The following is an 18,412-nucleotide window of genomic DNA, read 5'->3' on the forward strand; positions in this document are numbered from 1 at the left end:
AGAAGACACAGGACAGGTTTGGATAGTTTGTGTGTTTCTTCCTTCAAAATAAAATCACTATATTTTGTTCCAATTGGAGTTTTAGTTCCTCCAATATCTTGTAAGAGAGCCACACTACAATTTTCCTCTTAAAAGTTTTCTTGTCATCATCATCTCCCACCAAATTCACAGTGGGAAAAGAAATAAGCCATCTTAGAATCCATTCAGTTTTGGAAATCAAATGATTTGAACATTTGAACATGATGAGAAGGTATCTGGTTTCAATATTTGTGAATATAATGAGTGAAAAATCTATGCTAGATCAAGTAAGAATTAGAATCAGAAATAGGACTTTTGGGTGAAAATTCAGAAACAGACAAAAAAGTTTCTGGTCCTTTCCACCTAAAAATGACTGCTGATCATTCAGTCTTCTGACTATACCATACAGAGTATTTTTATTATACACACAGAAAGTCCAATGCAAGTGTCTGAAAGACAGGATGAAAACCATCATATTCTAGTTCTCTGGGCAACTATGGTAAAAACTTTCCTCAAAGTGATTTTATTTTACAGTTATTTCTTGTGCCAGTTGATAACAGGAGTAAGTCTTTGCATGCTAGATTTCTTTTTCTATTTTACTTCTCATTTTAACACATAAATGCCAAAACAGCACATCTAATCTCAGTAAGTCAAACATAAATCCTACAGGGACTGGATTTCTTAGTGCATACTTCCTAATGATCTGCTCTGAATGTGTCACTATGTAGGATATAATGCATTTTGCAATTTTGTATGTATGGTTTGGAGGGTAATAATTTAGAAGATATGGATCAGAGCAGTCTTTAAAGTATGGTTTCCTAGGAAAGGGAAAAGAAGGTAAAGAATATCTTAAAATACTAAAAGGACAATTAATTCAATCAAAGATATTGACCTTAGTGGAATTAAGACAGCTATGGCTGGCAGTAGTTACCAACAGCTCAAGATTTGGGGAATTAGAAACGAAATGTGGATCTTCCTATGGATTTGCTGCTTTTAGTTTAAAAATTTGTCATAGTGGTCCTATTTAATATCTCCTTACAAAAATAAGAAAACTTGATGACCTCTTACAAGGCTGTTACAAGGCTGCTGATGGATAACAAGAGTTCCACTAGAAAAAAGAAAATCAAAATCCACCTTAAATAAACTGGAGGATAATGTATACTCTTAAAATGTACTTAAAATTTCAGAAAAAGATAAAACAAAAACTTCCATGTGTGTCTGGGTGAGGGGAAAAAAAGAAACAACAGGTAACATCCCAAAACAGTAACTTGAGGGACCACATAACCCAGGGAAGTGCTTAAGAAGGTTCTGCTGAAGTATGGAGGCATACAAGTAACAGAATGGGGCAAGAAGCTTCCGGAGCATTAATTAACCATGCATCTCTACAAGCTTCTGGAGTAATAAATGTCCTTTTGAGAGGCTACTATTGACTTTTATGGTAGTTATGGGGACAATTAACCGAATATAAGGACAGAAACATGAGAAATTAAAAATATAGAAAATAGAGGAGGTTACCAAACAAGGAGAAAACAGCAAATTAAACTGATTTCACAAAAGCAGTTTCAGTACTCTCAGGTACCTGGAAGGACAGGTCTCTTGGAAAGTTAATTTAATGGATAAGGGAGTGCAAGAAACTTAGCAGAAAATACACAACAGGTTATTTGGATGAACGAGAGAGACAAAACTGAGGCTCAGGAATCAATACACCTGCATAAGCATAGGGCAGAATTGAAGAAATATACAGAGGGAACTTGGACAAAGCACTGGAGACGAGGAAAATGTTATTTACTTCCATAAATTAGCTAGAACACTGAAAATCTGAAAAAGTAGCTGTCAGCAGTTTACTGGCAAAAAAAAGATGATGGTATTTTTAAACAGTATTTGTTGTATAGATCTGGTTTTGGTCAATACTTTTAATTAGTGACAGGCAGAGAAGAAGAAAATACCCTTTTAAAATATGCACTAAGCTAGAAGGGAATTAAAATATTCTGGAAAATAGTATTGTAATTCAAAACACTTTAATAAACTAGAGATACTATCCAGAAGACATTCCATAAATACAAATGTAAATTATTCCACTCAATGATAAAAAGAAATCAATCTCACAGAGCTAGGCAGACTGGTAAGCAGAAAGACCAAGGAAAAATATTTAATCATTATACTGGACTATAAATTAAACATAAGGCAGGTTAGAAAGGTGCTAAACTCTGGAATTTTTCAATGTCTGCTCTCACAGTCAAGTTAAGGGAGGAGGAGACTGAATATTGAACAATAAAAGGTTTTCTCCAAAACATTAGTTTAACCTGTAAGTATGCAGGAGTTACTGAAAAGTATAAATTTCAATAAAATGCCTCCTTTCTTTCTTAATTAATTCTGCGTCATTTTTTTTAAATCCTCCTGATATTATTTTGTTAGTGCACATACTTTCAAATTAAAGACTCAATTCTTAAGGCATACGGAGCAGAATGGGTTTGTGGCATTTTTCTGCAAAAGAGCCTGCCTGGAAAACTGTGTTAATAGACAAGCACATTAGCCCTCTTAATGATGCAAACACAAAGAGATTCTTAATTCTGCATTGTGCCTAATACTTTAAGAAGCACATTCCTGAGTAAATCTATTTTCAAATAATGTGTTTTACTTACACTGATTGGCAAACAAGCCTTGTGCCTCAACATGAGCTGCTAAAACCACTGCAACTTTTCTGAGTATATTAACAATTCTGTCATTTGCCTGAAATGATAAACAGGGAAGGACTAGTATGGATGGTGCAGAATTAAAACCATCCTTTTAATTAAAAATTAGATTTCTTGTAAGTGTAAGTGAAAATTGAAAGCATGTACTGACCCCGGCAGGCTCTGCAGTAATTAATTCAAATCACTCCTGGAAGCCATTCCTAGTATAGTAATGAAATTTGCACAATAACTTTTTATTAAGACAGTAAAATGGATGCACGGTAGTGACTTTATACCCTACTCTCACTTTCCTGTAGGTATGTATGTACTGCTGATTGACCAGTGCGGATGGTGGCTGCTCCATGCCCATCGGTTCCCCACCCTGGGAGGCGCACAGGCCTGCAGAGGCTCATTATTCCTCAGCCATTACCCACTATCCATTATCCTTTATCCACGATCCATTATCCATGCAATGCGGAGCGCGGCCGGGACGGCGTGGGAGCGCCCCCTGCTGCCGCACGGCCGCCATCGCACCGCCCCAGGCTTTGGAACAGCTCCGGCGAGGCAGATCAACCCACAGCCCGCCCGGGCCATCCACAGCCCCTCCGGGCCATCCATAGCCCCTGTGGGTGATCCACAGCCCCTCCGGGTCATCCACAGCCCCTCCGGGCAATCCATAGCCCCTGTGGGTGATCCACAGCCCCTCAAAGCAACCCATAGCCCCTGTGGGTGATCCACAGCCCCTCTGGGTGATCCACAGCCCCTGTGGGCCATCCACAGCCCTTCAGGACAATCCACAGCCTCCCTGGGCAATCCACAGCTCCCCAGGGTGATTCACAGCCCCTGAAGACAATCTGCTCCCCCACCGAAAAGTTCTTTCTCATGTTTAGGTGGAACTTCCTGTGCATCAGTTTTTGCCCATTGCCTCTTGTCCTACTGCTGGGCACCACCAAGAGAGCTTGGTCCATCCTCTTGACACCCTCCCTTTCACACACATTGATGGGGTCTACTCTCACTTTCCTCCAGGTTAAACAGCCCTATCTCCCTCAGCCTTTCCTTATACATGAGGTGCATCAGTTCCCTGACTGTCTCCATCGTTCACCTTCCCACCTAAAGAAAGGCCACGGAGCCCTCACAGCAGTTGAAATCAGCCCAACAGTACCAACCTCCCTCTGCATGGTCAGCCAGCAGTTCTGCTCCGGGGCAGGACCTTCTCCTCTACTCTTGCAGCTCAAACAAAATCCAAATTAATCCAGACAATATAATAACCACATATCAGAACTAATACCTGTATTAGAAACCAAATCATACTGCTTTCCTTTTCTTCCTGCTGAAACTCAGAATTTAGCTTAAAAGTAACTGTGACTGCATCTGAAATGATCAGAAGTGTCATTTCCACTCAAAGGCTGAGTGGAACACACATGGGGGCTGCTCAGGCTTAGCACGGTGAGATCCTGAGGCTGGTGAGGGTTCTCAGCAGGGCATCGCCGCCTGGCATCTGCCATGTGCCACATCAGCTCTGGCACCAGTACAACTGGTACAGAAACACTGGCTTTATTTACACTTTCTCAAGAAGGATGGATTAACATTATTTCTTTTGAATTCAAGAAGCAGCTTAGAAGCTGAGAATGAAGAAATGGTTTTGTAGTCTCAAAAAAAGAGATACACATGACGGGATCTCTAATTTTAAAATGCTAGTTACCTGCTACCAAAAAAGGAGGGAAGCAGTCACATCCAAGACTTTCTTACTGCATTTGCTGAATCCCATTTCAAAGACAAATCATGCCTTCTAGAACTAGGAACTATACAAGATATATTATATTTATGTTTAGAGCAAAATTTAAAATTTTACTTTTGCATAACCCTGTCTCATTTTGACTTGTAACTAACTTGCCATCACACTTAGAGATGACGGAAGTCACATCTAAAATAATGACATCCTTGAAAAGGTACCATCCGTTAGTTTCTGAGAACATTCCAAATTATAAATAACTATTTAAATAGGAAATGTAAAAACATTTTAAAACTTTGTTGAAAAACTTAAATTTTGTAAGAAGTAAACATGCAGACATGCAAACACCCACTGTGTGCGTGTACACAGGGACTTGCAAATGAGTTTGCTTAACCAAGAACTCAAAACTGGCTGCTTATTACAGAAAAAAGTTAGATACATCCAGATTACAACTGTAACCAAATCAAAAGATTAAATCCATTGACCTCACCAAAGCTTTCTGTTTCGTGACTGAGAGCCATCTATGGGCAGGAGGAATGCCTGGATGACTTCAGCTGCATTAGGAAGAATCCTACAGCTCAGGTTCCTCTGATCTCATAACCTATGATGATGTGACTTCTCTGGAGGATAGCAGAAGGCAGACAAAACCCTGCAATTATTCCTAATTTCATTGTAAACAAATGAAAGATAAGAAATTTTCTAAAAAATATTATTACTCACAACATCAAAAGTCTTTGCATTGTCTTTCAATTTTCATTGTTAATTTAACCAGCCTGTAATACAGCAGTAAAACATGTCTGAAATTGAATTGTGGTTTATCTTCCTCTGAGCCAATTACTATTTTAGTTGCAAATTATTCAACTGATTTACTAATAAAAAGAGCATACAGACAAGCCCGAGAGATTAGGTAAAAAATACATAGTGATTGAAAATTATCAGGGTTGATGGAAAATAATGGAAATTTACTGAAGTAAAAAAAAAAGTTCAAAGAACAGAGTTCACAGACTAAAAAGAAATTGAAAGACCTAAATTGTACACATTTCAGAAGTCAATTTTTTTTTCCATAAAAAACAGCCTTTAAATTGCAAAAAGGATATCTTTTTGTATAGACTAGATTTTTTTTAAACACTAACATTAGAAAAAAAATTATACAATATAGATTATATATGTATATATGCATTGTATGTTGATATATATGTATATCAGATAAAAGATGTAATTTTATACACTATATTTTGTATCAAATACACCAAATTATTAATACTACCACTTAGCAAAAAAAGAATCTTTATTAAGAATATATTCAGGAAATGATAACTTTCACTGACACTGACAGTGAACACACATTTGGTGTCTACCTCACCTTTCAGATCTTCCAAAGGAGAATTACAGGATGATAGAATATTGGGAGTTGGAAGGGACCCACGAGGACCATCGAGTCCTGCTCTGAAGTGAATGGCCCATGCAGGGGATCAAACACCCAACCTGGGCATTATCTGCACCCTGCTCTCACCAGTTATTTGAAGTGTGAAGAAGTCCAATTACAGCAGAGCCTATCCCACTCCCATTTTGGATACATCAAACAAAAGGTACTCACTACTTTCTTCGAATCAGTTCTTGAACTATCAGCTTGTTCCAGGTCAGTGTTTGCCCAGTCACCAACCAAAAGGGCTAAAGCAAAGCATTTCCTAAACCACCAGAATTATCACCTTACTATCAATTAATATTTAATTAACCTAAAGAATCAGTGCAAAGTGACCAAGACTGTTGTTTAATGTTTCAAATCACATTAAATATGCAATTAAGATCCTTATTTTTCTTCTAAGTTCAAAATTCTGTAATAAATAATTACGACATTTTAACAAATTTAATTTAAAAAATGAACTAGCAGTAAGAAACTTCCTAAAATGTACCTGATAATTAAGTTTCTTGAAAACATGCTATAGTCAAGATATTCTAGGCAGGATGAAAACTCCAATATACAAATTAAGAGAGCTGTCTGGCACCTGATTTGGCTTTGGAACAAGCTGCAGTTAAGGCAGATATCCACTAAGTGGCATTAGCAACCCAAACACCTAATTTTGACAAAAAATAATCATAATACAGAACACTTTATCTCCCACAAACAAATTGATGGAAAACATTTCCTTTGAATTATTCATTTTATTCAATTTTGTTATAAGCTTTGGCATAATTCCAAACAGCATTGGCAATTTCCTTTTCAGATCAAGACATCTGCAAATATTTAACAGGATGGTCTGATTAAAAATAAAACCATCATGACAAATGCATTAAACAAAGCAACCAAAATATGGGAGCAATGTGACTTCAAATTAAGACACATAAAACTACAGCAAGATATTTTAAAAGTATTTGGGGTTTCAGAAGTGCTGTAAATCAACAAGCCTGTTGTGAAGTGCAAAAGTACAAAAGTCACACCAAATATTTACTTTACACAAGCCTTTAAAAAAAAAGATAATTCTAATAATTTAGATATACTGATGCTACCTGATTCTAGGGAGTATAAAAGATTATGACAATTGGGAAAGTAAGAAAACAACTACACTAATTAAGAATTTGTTTTCAAAATATTAATTAATGGTTAACAACGGAGGGTTCTGAAAATTGTTTACTGGAAAAATGCCTTTAGGAACAATATAAACACCAGAGAAAAGTATTAGAACAGAATGATCATTTTAAAATAGCTTTCCCCTATTCCTGTTGTTTGTCTCTGGTCTTTTATCACTGTCAGTTTGTTCATACACAAACAGCTCATGAATATAAAGGGAGTGGAAAACTCAGTACTACTGTATACAAGATTACAGAAAAATTAAATGAGCAAGTAGTTCCATCTCTCTGCATCATCAAAGTATATATTTTAAGCTTGTGAAATATCCTATATATGCACTCAAAATTCTCAGCATACTTCAATGCTACAAGGAGTAAGACATGCCTTTTCCTTTTTTTTAAGTGATTTTTAAGTGATTTTTTTCTCCTCACTGGCCACAGAGGAATTGCATTAGGACATAGTCCTTTTTCCCTACATCCGCCTACGACAAACATTTGCTGCAAGTCAGCGACTCCAAAACCAAATTGTTTACAATTAACTTAAAAAGCCATTAAAAAATTGTTTCTTTGTTCCAGTTGGAAAGAGAGAGAGCCAGATGTGTGGCTTGTTGATCTTGCTCTTTGCTGACCTCTGAGTGTAGGAAGAACTGCAGCTGAGGAAGGAAGTCAGCAAGTTGTGTTAATGAAGGTGAACATTGCAAAAAAGGGCTTGCAATTTTTTTCATTAAAAAAATGTATTTGAAAGACTTTTTATTAAAAAAGAGATAGTACAAGGCCTTATTTTTTTCCTGTGGATGAAGAATTTGAGCCTTTTTTTTCAGAAGAATTAACTGAGTTTGTGTCTTTTGCTACTTTTGAAAAATGTTGCCCTTAATTTCAAAAACTTAATAAAGTAAATTCCAGTTACCTGCTGGAAAACCATCATTCTTTGAGGATGTAAAACTCAGGAAAAGCCCTTTAATTTTAGGTTCTGAGTCACAGTCTAGCACTACCGACCAAAATCTGGCATAAAGCTGAATTCAGATTGAGACTGTGCCCAGTTCTTGGGAAAGCACATCTGCCCAACAATACAAGGCAATCCCGACAATTACCACAGTACTTTTCTTTACAGTTCTCCCTGAAACACATTTATGCATTGTATCTGTAAAATACCTGGCAATGAATTAACTAGAGGTCTGTGTTAAAAACTTCATTACGTGGTACTCCTCATAACTGTACAGAACATGTCTGTACAAGATACTCTGTGAGATAAAAACAGGCTCAAAAACTGAACGGCAACAGGTGTGAAACGTTATCAACTTGTTTATAAACTTTTAATTACTTTCTAAAATAATGTTTGAAATGCATTCTGAAATTCTACAACCACAGTGCTCCTCTTTTTATCAAGATACCTGAGATGTTAGTAAGTTATCATGGCCTAAGGTAAACTAAGGACACGTTTGTGTGTGAAGTACAAATTCACTCCAGAGATTCAACTTCAGATATTAATTCTGGCACTCAACATCAATCCTTAAGCAGTTAGTGAAGACTGCTTTAGACATCCAACTTAATTGTCTGGATTAGGCTAAATGTTTGATCTTGCTCTCCCTGCATTGCTAACTTCATCTTAAACACTTCACACTACTTTTGGTGGAAAATGATGCCTAATTCTTGTCAAGCAGTTACTACTTTAAGAACATATTTACCATGTAAAGACCTGAATATAATCACAGTTCATCTTCCAACTGTCTATTATGATATTATTTAATTAAGAAACTTTCCAAAGTATTCTTAGAAAACAGGAAATTGAAAATGAAAAACAGTTTACTCCCTTCCCACCCCATATTCTCCTGCTCCCAAGGTCATTTAAAAGAAAACAACAGTAATAGATCACCATATACATGTATACACAAAACACTTCTGAAAACAGTTATACTATTATTTAATCTGATAGGGACATTCAAACTCTGGAGAACTAAAGCAATAATTCATGTCACATTTTTCAAAAGTAAGGAATACTGGCCATTTTAAAAACGGTCTACAAGATTCAATTTTCCTCTTTGCACTGACAGAAATGAAAACCTTATCATGTAAAGTTCCCAGCACAGCTCAAACAGCTCACACTTCAGAACACAAAAAATTGCTTCTGCTGTATTAGTATTTAGAATTTAGTATTGGCTTTTCAGATTTGATTTTCAGAACTTTTCCTTTTAGAAACAAAAAAAAAATCTTGTATTTAGTTAGTCTGAAAAAAAATATTTTAAAGATCAGTAAAGTCATATTTGAGAGTTTCATTTTGAAAAAAAGTCTTAACTGCAAAAGGTCTAACAGCCAACAGTTAGGACTTAAAAAATATATCTAGTAAAAAAAACTAACTAATTTTCTTACCAGGTGTAATTCCAAGCAGTTTATTACTTTCTACCAATGAACTTAATAAAAACAGCTAATCATGCTATAGTAGTATTAACTTTATATGGAATAATATTAAGTAGTCCATAATCTTTATTTCCTCATTTCACTCTTTTTTTCCTCCCCATTTCCTGTTTTCTTCTGTCTCATCAAGAGTATTCATCTCCACTCCTACCATTTTTCTTTTTATTTTTCCTTTTCCTTCTACTTGTCCTGTCTCTAAGATTTCCCTTCAACTCCTCTCAGTCCCAGACACTGGAGTGGATAAGTCCATGCTGAACACCTGGATTTGAGATTCTCTCCTCTCTGGATCAGGATCATCCTGGGCCATTAATCTTAGTTGAAATGCTATTATAAAATTTAATAGGTATGTCATTTGCATAATTCCTATTTCAACTCCCACATGACTGTAACCAAATAGGAGATTGGAAGCTCTTTTAACGGAGCAAGTAAAACCTAAAAATAAAATATGCAAAATAGGTTTGCTGGTTGTGTACACAGTCCTTACAAATTCACATCAGTAGTTTAAAACACAGAGAATAATTTTCTACCCTGTAGAAATTGTCAAAGCTCTGATTGCAGTTTTTCATCTTAAGTCTCTCCTGTCACCCCTCCCCATCCACCTTCTCCCTTGGACCTGGGTTTGTTGACCCATCCACTGAAATAAAACAGGAATATTGCTGTATTTCAGCTATGCTGGTTTCACATCCTTTGTAACCTTAAAGTGATGAACCTCTACACCTTCCACCTCTGCAGGTGGCTTTATTTCTTTTGAACAAACCTCCACATGATCAGCAAACACCTTTATTTTGACAGACTGCCCTGACTCCACCTGGGTCCTGTGAACCTGCTTTGACAGAAACCCAGTCAGGCTGCTGCTGTGTTGGGCTTGTTTTCATCTGCAAGTGGAAGTGTTTGTGGTCTTTTGCTCACAGCACCACTTGTTGGATGCCCCTCACAGCAAGGTGAATTAATGACAGAATTCACTGTTACTAAAGCAGGGTTAACTCAGAGAATCCCTTAGATACTCAGTGGCTTCCATCTCTCTGAGAAACCACTGGATCAAAGCCACCATCTACCAATAGTACGGTTAAGATAACACTGCCTTTCAGATTTTAGGTGTTACATGCTGCAAGCAGTCCAGGTCAGATATCCTGTCTGCTTCCCACGTCCCGGGAATCCAGGAAGGGCTGGCAAACAGCACTGTTTGGGTCACAACCAGAACCGATGTCCGTGACTCTCAGCCCTGCAGCCCTGCTCACAACTCAGCTGCATGTGAAATGTGACAGAGATGTCCCTTCTGGTCCCTATAATCTTTGTAGAAAGCACAAGAAGCTGGACTGGCACAGCCTCTAGTATTTCACTAAGAAGTAGTTTGTTTCCAGTGACAGATTTTCTTTTAATTACATCTACAGATCAAAACCTTCTAGTTCATTTCTATCACCCCGCTGCTTCCCCCTCAGCTATTGAAGTTTGCAGCTGTTCACAACCTCTTCATAGTCCTTCTCATGTATCCTTTTCTTGGAGCAGAGAGAAATAAGAAGTTTAAAGCCAATAAAATGATTTGTTAGTGCAGGTACTGGCACTGATTCCCTTGTGTTGATACCAGTACTTGTGTGAATCTGCAGTGAGCTGATGCAGAGGCCTAAACTGACAGAAAAGTAATCCTCCGGGAAGCCTTTGCAATCCCACAGATTTTCAGCAGCAAATTCCCTAAACCACTACATCCTGCTGCGTGAAGGTGTTGATGCAAGAGAAGGGGCAGACAGCACTCAGCTAACTCCTCAAGGTGGCAATGAGCTAACAGAACAACTATACACCTGATCACAAAATAAACTCCTGTACATGTATTGACCATACAGAGTGGCTGGTGTGGTCTCTCTCAGGGAACACAGACATTTTGGACAAATGAGCACTTAAAATCTCAAGTTACATTGGACTCATTCAACAAACACATAAACACTGCATAAAGCAAAGTCCAGCATACCGCACTCTTCAGCTTTCTCACAACTCTCATATAAAAGGAAGAGGGCACTTAACAGAAACCCACAGTTATGTCTTACCTAGAAATAAAGCGGTTCCAATTCACATGCAAAAATCCAAAGAGGCGATGCTAAACATTCAACGTCCGTCTGTCATGAAAAACATTCAAGATTACACTTGGGGTCAGTTTTGCTCTTCCCTATCTCAATTTTGCAATAAAACTTTCTAGTTTAAAAAAGAAATTTCCATGAGAAATGGAGGTTATTCTATTGAAAGTGAGATTTGTAACACCCAAAAATTTTTGTAGTCATATCATTAAATACTGCAGCTGGGTTGAAATGATCAGGTATTCCCACTGAATTTTATATCATATAATTCTGCTGAATAGATGTGGAAGATAAGTTAGATTTTATAACGAGCTGTTGCCAAGACTGGTACAGCCAAAGGAAAATAATGTGCACTGATAGCGGTATGCATTATATTAAGAATTAAAAGATATAATAATGAAATCACGGAAATGGAATACATTTCCAAAACATTTAGCAATTTAGTATAAAGGCTATATTTATTTAAAGCAATATTTATAATGAAAAAGTCCAGTTCTAAGCAGTTCTAAGTTCAGAAATTAATTTTCCAATCTTTTAAAATTACTGAAATAAAGAATGTAATTTAAATGTCCAGTAGTGATCATTTCATTTTCCAAGTGTTGGGGCAGGGGATGTCACTAGAAAAACAAGGAGACCAGGTGCTTCATAAGGTTCTATACAGACAGCTATTTTAATGTTACTTTTTCAACTCTCTAAATAAAATAACTTAAGAGAGATGCAAGCTTGCTCCCAGAATAAAGGTGAAAGTATATAAGGAAAATAAGTCCACTACAGAAAAGCTTGGAAGTGAACTTCAATTTCAACCATAACCTTAATAATGGTAATAGAGCTCCCCAAGCACTTTTCCCAAATATTGAGTTTCACTATCCTCATAGCCTCAAAGGTCAAGCCAACACATCCATAAATCAGCTTAATTCAGCTTCATTAGGTTTTGGCTTTGAAAAACACGTGGTTGTGTTTCTGCAGCTATATTTATAAATATGTGACTAAAAACTTGGTTTAATCTAATTATGGACTTTTATTCATTTAATTTCAAAATAGTAACCTTGATTGCTGCCTAAAGAGGAATTATCTCTCGAAACTCATGTGGTACAGTGCAGATTGGGGTTTTTTCCCTAAAAATACATTCCTTACTGCAAATTGCAACAATTCATTATAAAAGCAGATTATATCAAAATGTAATACTAATTTCCCAAGTAGAACACCCACACAGGGAACTAATTAGGAATTGCTCCTCTGTGTAAACAAATCTTTGTACCAATTAGTAGCTGGTCAAGTCAGGGAACTCCCTCTCTCTAGGGGAAAAACAATTTTTTTTTTTTTAGCATTGATTTATTTTGCTTCTGGCTGCAAATTCTCTCCAGTTCTGTAGCAATGCATGGTATTTGCAACTTGTATTTCAGACACTTTGATGGGCACTCGGTCAAGATCTGGAAAAAAAAATGGTAGCAGAAGACCCATAAAAATCACAGAACCAGGACTTCAAACGGGATGTGAACAAATCCTGCTCTCTGCCTAAGCCAATTCTGTCCCAAGGGTTTAGACAGACCAGAACAATAACAGTGAAATGACTCAAAACAAACAGTGGAGTAAATGAAAAAAGTACATGGGAAGAAGAATTCTCAATTGTTGTTCTATAACAAGAAAAGCAAACAAATAAAAACCTCAAGGCGAGAATATTATGCCCAGATAGCATTGTGAAAGCATCAGTGAGGTGCAACAGCAAAACTGCATAAAGGATGGTATTCAATGAGGGCTGAGCATTCATTTATCATTGATGATGTTCAAATCTGCTCCACAGCTGTTCTGTGCAAGTCTGAAAGGATGAAAGGACCAGAGGTGACTCTTACCTTGTTGAAGATGATCCAGAGCCTTCCCAATACTTAAACAGAGGCTGCAATCTGTGAATTTTAAAATTTATTTAAAATGATCATTATTAATGAAACTGCTTTAATTAATGAGTAAAAATCAAAAAAGTTACTTAAATGCCTTCAATGGAGAATAACTTCCATTTTTTCAAAAGCAAAGAGTACTCTGCAAGGTGTCTTCTACTGTGCATTGCTTCCAGAGCCAAAGTTCAATTAATCTCACACTAGTGCACACCAGGGTAGTGAAGGACTGCTGCAGGACAGGGAAAGGACTGGCAGCAGTGCTCAGAACCCAGACACCCACCCATTCCCACAGAGCAGTGATGGAGTACGAGACAACTCCTGACCCTCCAGTGCTACAGGGCTGCAAAAATCAGCTCTAAATACCACTGTTTAGTACAGCATTTACTGCTTGAAGATGTAAGAAAACATGTCCCCTTCCCTCTTGACCCAACAGCAAAAATCACAGGTCTGAAAGACTCTGGAATTCCAGCACTAGTTACATTTATATAGGAAACGTAAAAAAAAAAACCCTAAATTTTGGAAAGAAACCCCAGCAACTATCAAGGAGAACCTCCTGTTCATCTGAGTTATAAAACTACAAAACCTTTGCAACTTATACAGAATAGCTATCCCTCATAATAGCATAACTCAGGTAGTAGCTAGGACTGAACTAGATTTTTAATCAAATACAACATTCTAGAAGTCTGCTTTTCAATATATTAAAAAAATTTCTCAGATATCTAAATTTTGTTCACTATAAAAAAAAAAGAAACACAAAATCAAACGGGTTATAAAAACAACGTCAGTGTAATTTACAGGGTTAATGTGATTAGCAGGTATGAAATGGGCATTAAAAAAAAGACTACAAACAGATGCCAAAAACCATTTATTATCTGTGAGCAATAACTGCATGGAATGGGCTGCAAGGCAAGTTCACTGAGGTATCCCATTTGGATTGAGAGAGATGCCACTGAGTGAGAAAGCCAAAGCCAATGCCATGGGTGGGAAGGAGGATAAACTACTCTGAAAAGTTTAGTTTCCAGTTTGGTATCTTTAAAATATTTCTTTAAAAGTGGAGATAAACATCCCAAGACTGGTATCAGTTTTCCACAGGAAAGCTGAGGGAGGGAAGAGGAACAACACTTTAATAACTTCAGAATAAAACTAAGTATCAAGACACGTTCTTGCAGCACTGTGACTTAACCACAGCATGAATAAATGTATTTATGAGCAACCACTCTTGTTCTTGGGAGAATTGGGAGTCAGAAAGAAAGGAAAGTGATCATTTCTTAAACACCAGCCTGACAAAAATGGACTGAAGTAAACAAGGCACTCTGAAACTCTAGTAAAATATTGCTCAAAGGAAAGGGTATTAGCAAGGAGGCAAACCATAATATATATTAACACAGAACAGAAAATTCTCTTTTACTATTTTGGGAAGCTACAGCAAGTCAATTTATCTCTAGTTAAAATGCATATATACAATGAAACACAGGATTCAGTTTGGTTCCCTTAGCATAGTAGTCTGGGGGACCTGCTGGGAGTAAAGCTTATTATCCTCCCAGGGATTTGAGCAGTCGTAGTTCACAACCAATTTGACTTAAGGAAAAACACAGCTGCTATTTTGAAGGTTTCCTGCTGTGTAAGAAATAATTAAGGCTGTACGATCAGTATTCAACAAAGCATAAATAGCAGAGATGCTAAATTAATTCTATTTGGAAATAAGGAGTTAAGAGAAGCTACATTATAGAACGGACTACATAATGTTCAAAGGCTAAAGAGGAGAGTTAAATGAGAGGAAGTGTGTGTCAGAGGCCAAACTCTCTATCCTAACTATGCAACCGCAACATTATTTCATGTTTTAGAAGTCCTTTACTCAAGAAGTAGAAAGCACAAGTTCCAAAACAAAGCAACGAGTTTTATTCTGATTTAAAATAAAAAACCGAAAAAAGGAGCAGCAACTGAACACACTTATCAATGTAAAAACTGAAAAAACCACAGACTCATTAAAAACTCTACTACCAATCTGGTACTATTTCTATCTTATGCAGAAAAATGCAAGAGATGGCAACGGCAATCCCAGCAATTCAGGGCAGTTCATCCTTAGAGCATCCTGACCTGAGCTTTGATGCTCTCCCCACACAACCCTCAAAGCACAAACTGCAGCAGGAATTGCCAGCCCAGGAATGGCACTGTCCATGCGGGCACTGGGAGGTCAGTTTCTGATCGCTGGAGCACAGCCAGCTGGAGGAACACATAACAAGAAGCCCATGCCATCCCAAGAGCTATTCCTCATGTCCTGTAGGAGCGAGGTGGTGAGACAGATGGCTGAGCCCCACGGACTAGAGTCAACCCCCGAGTTGTCTGTCGGACCAGACACTGTTAAGTCATTAGGATGCTAATAGCTTTAACACTGCTTAAAGAAAAAAACCACCCACACTCAAAACTTCACACCCTACAGTTTTTGCTAAATAGAAGGTTAGACTTGCACCTCCTAGACAGGAGGCAAACAGACAATTAGAAGAGGGCTGAGACATCTGCTGAAGACAGGGATTCTCCAGGGAAAAGCTAAGGATCATGACAACTCAGGTTTGCACTAGCACTGCTCCTTTAGCTAACAGAAAGCAAAGCTTAGGTTAAGTTTCACTCTACTGCCAGGATTTACATCCTCTGGTTGAGGACATTGTAGATGCCATCTGCTTAATACTCAGGTCATTAATTTTGATTTAAAATGCCAGGCCATAATTCTTCAAATATATATATATATTTTAAACAAGTGCTTTCAAAATGGCTGATTATACTTGTGTATTCTCTGGGGCTTGTCTTATAAAACAAATATGAAACTCAATTATTCCATGATTTCAAGTTGTTCTGGCTCATTTTTCCAGCTTCCCAGACAGCTTCTAACTTCCAGGCTTGAAAGAATTGTTCTTCTACCTTCCTAAGCACACACTGACAATGCTGCTACTGCCTCCCTAAAGAAGCTGCTGAATCCCAGCTTCCTGGAAAGCAGGATCTGTGGCCACATATATGTCAAAAAATAAAACAGACCAGGGCACATAGCCATGTTCTGGGCTTGGAACCAGCAAACACGTTACAGCTTGTAGCTGGACAACTAAAATCCTACTCCTCCATACAGCCCAGCCAGATCCAAACAGACTTTTGGAAACAGTCCACCGTCTCTCCCAACCCCAGAACTACGCTTGGGCATTATCTGGGAGAGTGTTAGCTGGCATAGAACAAAACTGTGTCATGAGCAGGACTAAAAATGTAACAGTAGAGTTGCATGCCATACCCACTCCTTATTTAGTTCCTGCTATGAATATGCATCACAAATACAGTACTCAGTTGTTTCTGGAGAACATCACTTTTATTAGTTAATATGGAAGTTAATTCCGTGAATGGCCAAATGTGTTTCAGAATTAACAGATCACCCTTGCCTAGGTGGCTGTTGCTTTCAAATCAGGGAAACAGAATCACAAAATCATGTAATATCTGAGCATTTGTGTTTCCACAATGAGTATCATATGCGGCACACAAGAAAATCTGCACTCTCTAGGTTTTGGAGCTTTTTAATGTGTTCAGGTGGACTGAACACGAGCATCTGATTTCTTAATTTCGGCAAGCCTGGACTGCTTCCAGTACCACATTAGTCCTGATTGTCAGCTGGTATAGAATGGGCATAGCTCTATCAACTGCATTCCAATGCACAGCTGAGATTCTGCTTCTCCAAACTTCACCCACATAGGAGTGATGGGCAAGGAAGAAATTCATCTTACAAGATCAGCGTTTTAGGAACAAATCTGTGGGTTTATTTCAATAATTCACAAATTTATATACGTCTTCACAAATTTGGTTTTTTTATGTCTAAGTCAGAATTCCCAAATTAATTACTTCTTAAAAATTCATGCAAACCCGAATTGAAAGCATTTACCCTTATTTTGCACAAAAAGGAACACAAGCAAGAAGTTGTTGTAAAGACAAGAGACACATATAAAACTTTCCAAAGGAAAACACAACTACCGTGGTGCAAATATGGATGTAAATATTGTACTTGGCAAGAATTACTGTGTGTAAAACTTTGTATAGATGTGATTATGCAGTGTCATAGGGGACTGAAAAATCATTCTGACAATACAAAAACATACAACCCTTTCACAACTGCTGACCCACAGATCATCATCCTCAGTGCCAACTCCTCACCTTGGAGTCTTAAGTGCAGTGGCACTGTGTACTGGGTTTCCATGGCCAGGTTTTGGTAGTGGGGAGGGCAGTGAAGGGGAACAGGATGGGATGATACAACTTGCCACTGGCCAAGGCCAACCCCATCAGTGATGGTGGCAGCACCTCTGGCATAACTGACTTAAGGGGGAAAATCTGCTGCAGAAGAGCAGCTGAAGAGAAAGTGAGAACATGAGCACAAATAGCCCTGCCAAGGCCAGTGCAGAAGGAGGGGCAGGAGGTGCTCCAGGTGCTGGAGCAGAGATTCCCCCACAGCCCCTGGTGCAGCCCATGGAGAGGCAGCTGTGCTCACAGAGCCCATGGAGACACACAGGGGAGCAGAGATCCACCTGCAGCCCATGGAGAGGCAGCTGTGCCCCTGCAGCCAATGAAGGACCATGGGGGAGCAGAGATCCACCTGCAGCCCATGGAGGCCCCACAGTGGAGCTGTGGGTGCCTGAAGGAGGCTGTGACCCTGTGGGAAGCCTACCTGGAACAGGCTCCTGGTAGGACCTGTGGCTATGGAGAGAGGAGGACATTTGCTGGCAGCACTTGTGACCCCATGGGGGACCCATGCTGGAACAGCCTGTTCCTGAGGGACTGCATCCCTTGGGACGGTTCACACTAGAACACTTCATGAAAAACTGCAGGCCATGAGAAGGACTCAAATTAGAAAAGTTTATGAAGAACTGTCTCCTGTGAGAGGTGGCCCATGCTGGAGAAGAGAAAGAATGTCAGGAGGAAGGAGTGGCAGAGGTGGGCTGAACTGACTGCAACCTCCGTTCTCCTTCTTCTCTCATTTTTGAGGGAAAGAAGTAGAAAAATTGACAGTGAAGTTGAGCACAGGAAGAG

General features: G+C 38.3%; 1 protein-coding gene across 3 annotated transcripts in view; it reads right to left on the reverse strand.

Annotated features, from left to right (window-relative positions):
- The window catches only part of CYRIA (CYFIP related Rac1 interactor A), a 55,875-nt gene that overhangs the window by 26,562 nt on the left and 10,901 nt on the right, over positions 1–18,412 (reverse strand). For all 3 annotated transcript variants that reach the window (XM_064707750.1, XM_064707747.1, XM_064707749.1), the window contains exons 2-3: positions 13,319–13,369; positions 11,442–11,510 (exon numbers count right to left, since the gene is read on the reverse strand). The gene's annotated coding sequence lies outside the window, so the exon portion shown is untranslated. The remainder of the gene's footprint in view (positions 1–11,441; positions 11,511–13,318; positions 13,370–18,412) is intronic.

The sequence above is a fragment of the Zonotrichia leucophrys genome, chromosome 3, assembly GCF_028769735.1.
Source record: "Zonotrichia leucophrys gambelii isolate GWCS_2022_RI chromosome 3, RI_Zleu_2.0, whole genome shotgun sequence".
Lineage (NCBI taxonomy): Eukaryota > Metazoa > Chordata > Aves > Passeriformes > Passerellidae > Zonotrichia > Zonotrichia leucophrys.